Source organism: Suncus etruscus, chromosome 12, assembly GCF_024139225.1.
Source record: "Suncus etruscus isolate mSunEtr1 chromosome 12, mSunEtr1.pri.cur, whole genome shotgun sequence".
Taxonomy (NCBI): Eukaryota; Metazoa; Chordata; class Mammalia; order Eulipotyphla; family Soricidae; genus Suncus; species Suncus etruscus.
The window spans coordinates 27,186,113-27,192,175 of record NC_064859.1 but is presented as its reverse complement, the minus strand read 5'-3'; the positions used below and the strand labels follow the sequence as shown (position 1 = coordinate 27,192,175).

Sequence of the window (6,063 nt, the reverse complement as noted above, 5' to 3'; positions counted from 1 at the left end):
CTTTAGCCATTCGTCTGTTGAAGGGCATCTTGGTTGTTTCCAGAGTCTTGCTATGGTAAATAGAGCTGCAATGAATATAGGTGTAAGGAAGGGGTTTTTGTATTGTATTTTTGTGTTCCTAGGGTATATTCCTAGGAGTGGTATAGCTGGATCGTATGGGAGCTCGATTTCCAGTTTTTGGAGGAATCTCCATATCGCTTTCCATAAAGGTTGAACTAGACGGCATTCCCACCAGCAGTGGATAAGAGTTCCTTTCTCTCCACATCCCCGCCAACACTGTTTATTCTCATTCTTTGTGATGTGTGCCATTCTCTGTGGTGTGAGGTGGTATCTCATCGTTGTTTTGATTTGCATCTCCCTGATGATTAGTGATGTGGAACATTTTTTCATGTGTCTTTTGGCCATGTGTATTTCTTCTTTGTCAAAGTGTCTGTTCATTTCTTCTCCCCAATTTTTGATGGGGTTAGATGTTTTTTTCTTGTAAAGTTCTGTCAGTGCCTTGTATATTTTGGAGATTAGCCCTTTATCTGATGGGTATTGGGTGAATAGTTTCTCCCACTCAGTGGGTGGCTCTTGTATCCTGGGCACTATTTCCTTTGAGGTGCAGAAGCTTTTCAGCTTAATATATTCCCATCTGTTAATCTCTGCTTTCACTTGCTTGGAGAGTGCAGTTTCCTCCTTGAAGATGCCTGTAATGTCCTGGAGTGTTTTGCCTATGTGCTGTTCTATATATCTTATGGTTTTGGGGCTGATATCGAGGTCTTTAATCCATTTGGATTTTACCTTTGTACATGATGTTAGCTGGGGGTCTAAGTTTAATTTTTTGCAAGTGGCTATCCAATTGTGCCAACACCACTTGTTGAAGAGGCTTTCCCTGCTCCATTTAGGATTTCCTGCTCCTTTATCAAAAATTAGATGGTTGTATCTCTGGGGAACATTTTCTGAGTATTCAAGCCTATTCCACTGATCTGAGGACCTATCCTTATTCCAATACCATGCTGTTTTGATAACTGTTGCTTTGTAGTACAGTTTAAAGTTGGGAAAAGTAATTCCTCCCATATTCTTTTTCCCAATGATTGCTTTAGCTATTCGAGGGTGTTTATTGTTCCAAATGAATTTCAAAAGTGTCTAATCCACTTCTTTGAAGAATGTCATGGGTATCTTTAGAGGGATGGCATTAAATCTGTATAATGCCTTGGGGAGTATTGACATTTTGATGATGTTAATCCTGCCAATCCATGAGCAGGGTATGCGTTTCCATTTCCGTGTGTCCTCTCTTATTTCTTGGAGCAGAGTTTTATAGTTTTCTTTGTATAGGTCCTTCACATATTTAGTCAAGTTGATTCCAAGATATTTGAGTTTGTGTGGCACTATTGTGAATGGGGTTGTTTTCTTAATGTCCATTTCATCCTTATTACTATTGGTATATAGAAAGGCCATTGATTTTTGTGTGTTAATTTTGTAGCCTGCCACCTTGCTATATGAGTCTATTGTTTCTAGAAGCTTTTTGATAGAGTCTTTAGGGTTTTCTAAATAGAGTATCATGTCATCTGCAAACAGTGAGAGCTTGACTTCTTCCTTTCCTATCTGGATTCCCTTGATATCCTTTTCTTGCCTAATCGCTATAGCAAGTACTTCCAGTGCTATGTTGAATAGGAGTGGTGAGAGAGGACAGCCTTGTCTTGTGCCAGAATTTAGAGGGAAGGCTTTCAGTTTTTCTCCATTGAGGATAATATTTGCCACTGGCTTGTGGTAGATGGCCTTCACTATATTGAGAAAGGTTCCCTCCATTCCCATCTTGCTGAGAGTTTTGATCAAGTATGGGTGTTGGACCTTATCAAATGCTTTCTCTGCATCTATTGATATGATCATGTGGTTTTTATTTTTCTTATTATTGATGTTGTGTATTATGTTGATAGATTTATGGATATTAAACCATCCTTGCATTCCTGGGATGAAACCTACTTGATCGTAGTGGATGATCTTCTTAACGAGGCACTGAATCCTATTTGCCAGGATTTTGTTGAGGATCTTTGCATCTGCATTCATCAGTGATATTGGTCTGTAATTTTCTTTTTTGGTAGCGTCTCTGTCTGGTTTAGGTATCAAGGTAATGTTGGCTTCATAAAAGCTATTTGGAAGTGTTTCTGTTTGTTCAATTTCATGAAAGAGTCTTGCCAAGATTGGCAGTAGTTCCTCTTGGAAAGTTTGATAGAATTCATTAGTGAATCCATCTGGACCTGGGCTTTTGTTTTTCGGCAGACATTTGATTACTGTTTTAATTTCATCAATGGTGATGGGGGTGTTTAGATATGCTACATCCTCTTCCTTCAACCGTGGAAGATTATAAGAGTCCAAGAATTTATCCATTTCTTCCAGGTTCTCATTTTTAGTGGCGTAGAGTTTTTCAAAGTAGTTTCTGATTACCCTTTGAATCTCTGTCATATCAGTAGTGATCTCTCCTTTTTCATTCCTGATACGAGTTATCAAGTTTCTCTCTCTCTCTTTCTTTGTTAGGTTTGCCAGTGGTCTATCAATCTTGTTTATTTTTTCAAAGAACCAACTTCTGCTTTCGTTGATCTTTCGGATTGTTTTTTGAGTTTCCACTTCGTTGATTTCTGCTCTCAGCTTTGTTATTTCCTTCTGTCTTCCTATTCTTGGGTCCTTTTGTTGAGCATTTTCTAGTTCTATTAGCTGTGTCATTAAGCTACTCAGGTAAGCTCCTTCTTCCTTCCTGATGTGTGCTTGCAAAGCTATAAATTTTCCTCTCAGTACTGCTTTTGCTGTGTCCCATAAGTTCTGAGAGTTTGTGTCTTGATTGTCATTTGTTTCCAGGAACCTTTTTATTTCCTCCTTGATTTCATCTCGGACCCACTGGTTATTGAGCATGAGGCTGTTTAACTTCCAGGTGTTAAAGTGTTTCTTCTGAGTCCCTTTGGAGTTCACAAATAATTTCAGAGCCTTGTGGTCAGCGAAGGTAGTCTGCAAAATTTCTATCCTCTTGATCTTATGGAGGTATGTTTTATGTGCCAGCATGTAGTCTATCCTGGAGAATGTCCCATGTACATTGGAGAAGAATGTGTATCCAGGTTTCTGGGGATGGAGTGTCCTATATATATCCACTAGGCCTCTTTCTTCCATTTCTCTCCTCAGGTCTAGTATATTCTTGTTGGGTTTCAGTCTGGTTGACCTGTCCAGTGTTGACAAAGCCGTGTTAAGGTCCCCCACAATTATTGTGTTGTTGTTGATATTATTTTTCAGATTTGTCAACAGTTGTATTAAATATTTTGCTGGCCCCTCATTCGGTGCATATATGTTTAGGAGAGTGAATTCTTCCTGCTCTACGTACCCCTTGATTAATATAAAATGTCCGTCTTTGTCCCTTACAACCTTCCTGAGTATAAAGTTTGCATTATCTGATATTAGTATGGCCACTCCAGCTTTTTTATGGGTGTTGTTTGCTTGGATAACTTTTCTCCAGCCTTTTATTTTGAGTCTATGTTTGTTCTGACTATTCAGGTGCGTTTCTTGTAGGCAGCAGAAGGTTGGATTGAGTTTTTTGATCCATTTAGCCACTCTGTGTCTCTTAACTGGTGCATTTAGTCCATTGACGTTGAGAGAAAGAATTGTCCTGGGATTTAACGCCATCTTTATTTCAAAATTTGGTGTGTCTTTTGGGTAGTCTTGTCTTAGATTAGGTCTTTCAGTTTTTCTCTTAAGACTGGTTTTGTGTCTGTGAAGTTTCTGAGCTGTTTTTTGTCTGTGAAACCATGTATTCTTCCATCAAACCGGAAAGTGAGTTTTGCTGGGTATAGTATTCTGGGTGAAGCATTCATTTCATTCAGTCTTGTCACAATATCCCACCACTGCTTTCTGGCATTGAGTGTTTCTGGTGACAGGTCTGCTGTAAATCTCAGGGAAGCTTGCTTGAACATGATTTCCCCTTTTGATCTTGCTGTTTTCAGAATTCTGTCTCTATCTGTGGGATTTGTCATTGTGACTAGGATGTGTCTCGGGGTGGTTTTTCTGGGGTCTCTTTTGGTTGGTACTCTTCGGGCATGCAGGATTTGATCACATATATTCTTTAGCTCTGGAAGTTTCTCTTTAATGATGTTCTTGACCATTGATTCTTCCTGGAAATTTTCTTCCTGGGTCTCTGGGACTCCAATGATTCTTAAGTTGTTTCTGTTGATCTTATCATAGACTTCTATTTTCGTCTGTTCCCATTCTTTGACTAATTTTTCCATTGTCTGCTCATTTGCTTTAAGTTTTTTGTCCAATCTCTCCTGCTGTATGGAATTGTTATGTATCTCATCTTCCACAGCACCAAGTCTATTCTCAGCTTCTGATACCCTGTCCCAGAGCTTATCCATTTTGTCATTCACTTCGTTTACTGACTTTTTCAGTCCTGTTAGTTGGCATGTTATTTCAGTTTGGAGTTTTGTCATTTCTGCCTTCATATTTTCTTGGTTCTTATTAGTGTTTTGTTCAACTCGATCCATGGTTTCTTGGAGTCTGTTGAGCACCTTCCATATTGCTAGTCTAAAGTCCTTATCTGAGAGGTTGATTAGTTGTTCAGTCATTATCTGGTCCTCAGAATTGTCATCTTCATTCTCTATGTCTGATGCTGGCCTGCGTTGTTTCCCCATTGTCACACTTGTATTGTGGGTTTTTCTACGTGTTGTGGTGGTATTCATTGTCTATATGATGTAGGCAGCACACTCCTCTGGCTCCTCCCTTTCTGGATGGGCTGACTTGCCTCTAAGGGAGGGGAGTCCTCCGTGGATGAAGCCTCACACTGGGTCAAATCTTAGGCCCGAGCATGCAACAGAGAAGACAGTCCAGAGAGAAATGTTTGCTTCTGTGATATAGCACCGTTCTTAGTGTGATTTTTCCTTCTTGTTGCAATGGAGTTCTTTCCTTAGAAAGAGTCGCGGAGCGGCCGTGCTCCTCTGAGCCTCTTTTTGCCCCACTCGCAAGAGTTTCACGCAAGAGGACAGTAGACAGACATAGACAGGTCACACTCACAGTCTTTCACAGTTTAGCCCCACTGGGCCAGTGTACTTTCGCGGATTTTCCCCGCCTGGTGTCATACACAGGGAGCCAGCTCTTGCAAAGCTTAGCCGGTTTTTATACTCTGAAGTCCCTCCCTGAAAATGGCGTCTGGGCGAGCGAGGTTTCTGGAGGCTCTTTTTGCCCCACTCGCAAGAGTTTCACGCAAGAGGACAGTAGACAGACATAGACAGGTCACACTCACAGTCTTTCACAGTTGAGCCCCACTGGGCCAGTGTACTTTCGCGGATTTTCCCTGCCTGGTGTCACACACAGGGAGCCAGCTCTTGCAAAGCTTAGCCGGTTTTTATGCTCTGAAGTCCCTCCCTCGTCATACAGCTTTTGAAGACATGTGAGGAGCAAGAAACAAAGTGGCATTGGAAAAAGAGACTGAATCTCAGGAAGCTTGAACATCCAAATTCTACAGACAACAACATAATCATAGGATATTCTTCCTACCTAGAAAGTAAAAATCATAAGATATGCTACCTACCTATTCTACCTAGAAAGCCTGTCTAGAGTACAGGCCAGTGTGGGTGGGGAGGAAGGACACTTGGAATATTGGTGATGGAAATGTTGCACTGGTGAAGGTTTATATATATATAAATATAATATATATATATATATATATATATAAATCAAAAAAAGGAAAGAAAAGATAGGGCCTCCCAATGCTTATTACAGGCTGTGTTCTTTACACTGACTGTATAGAAAGAGGAGGTATAGTAAATGCACCCCATATACACCTCAACCCAGGCCCTTTGCCTGGTCTGTATTGTAAATGGGGGGACAAAAAAATACATAATCATAAGATACAGTCCCTCACCCTTCCTTTTCATTGGAGTTTCTATAAGATTTGGTATAATTAAAATAATCAGTAATCCAAATGTTTGTAAGGATAAAAATGAATTAAAATATTGTACAATCAGGTTAGTTGGACTATAAATTAATTGGTTTAACCACTTTGAAAAATTGTTTGAAGTTATCTATTAAACACAAAATCTAAGACAA

General features: G+C 39.9%; 1 non-coding gene across 1 annotated transcript; it reads left to right on the top strand.

Moving 5' to 3' along the window:
• Positions 1-5,714: 5,714 nt before the first annotated feature.
• LOC126025431 (small nucleolar RNA SNORA51) lies at positions 5,715-5,847 on the top strand. The gene has a single exon (XR_007501436.1). It is a non-coding gene; the product is annotated as a small nucleolar RNA SNORA51 (small nucleolar RNA).
• Positions 5,848-6,063: the final 216 nt, after the last annotated feature.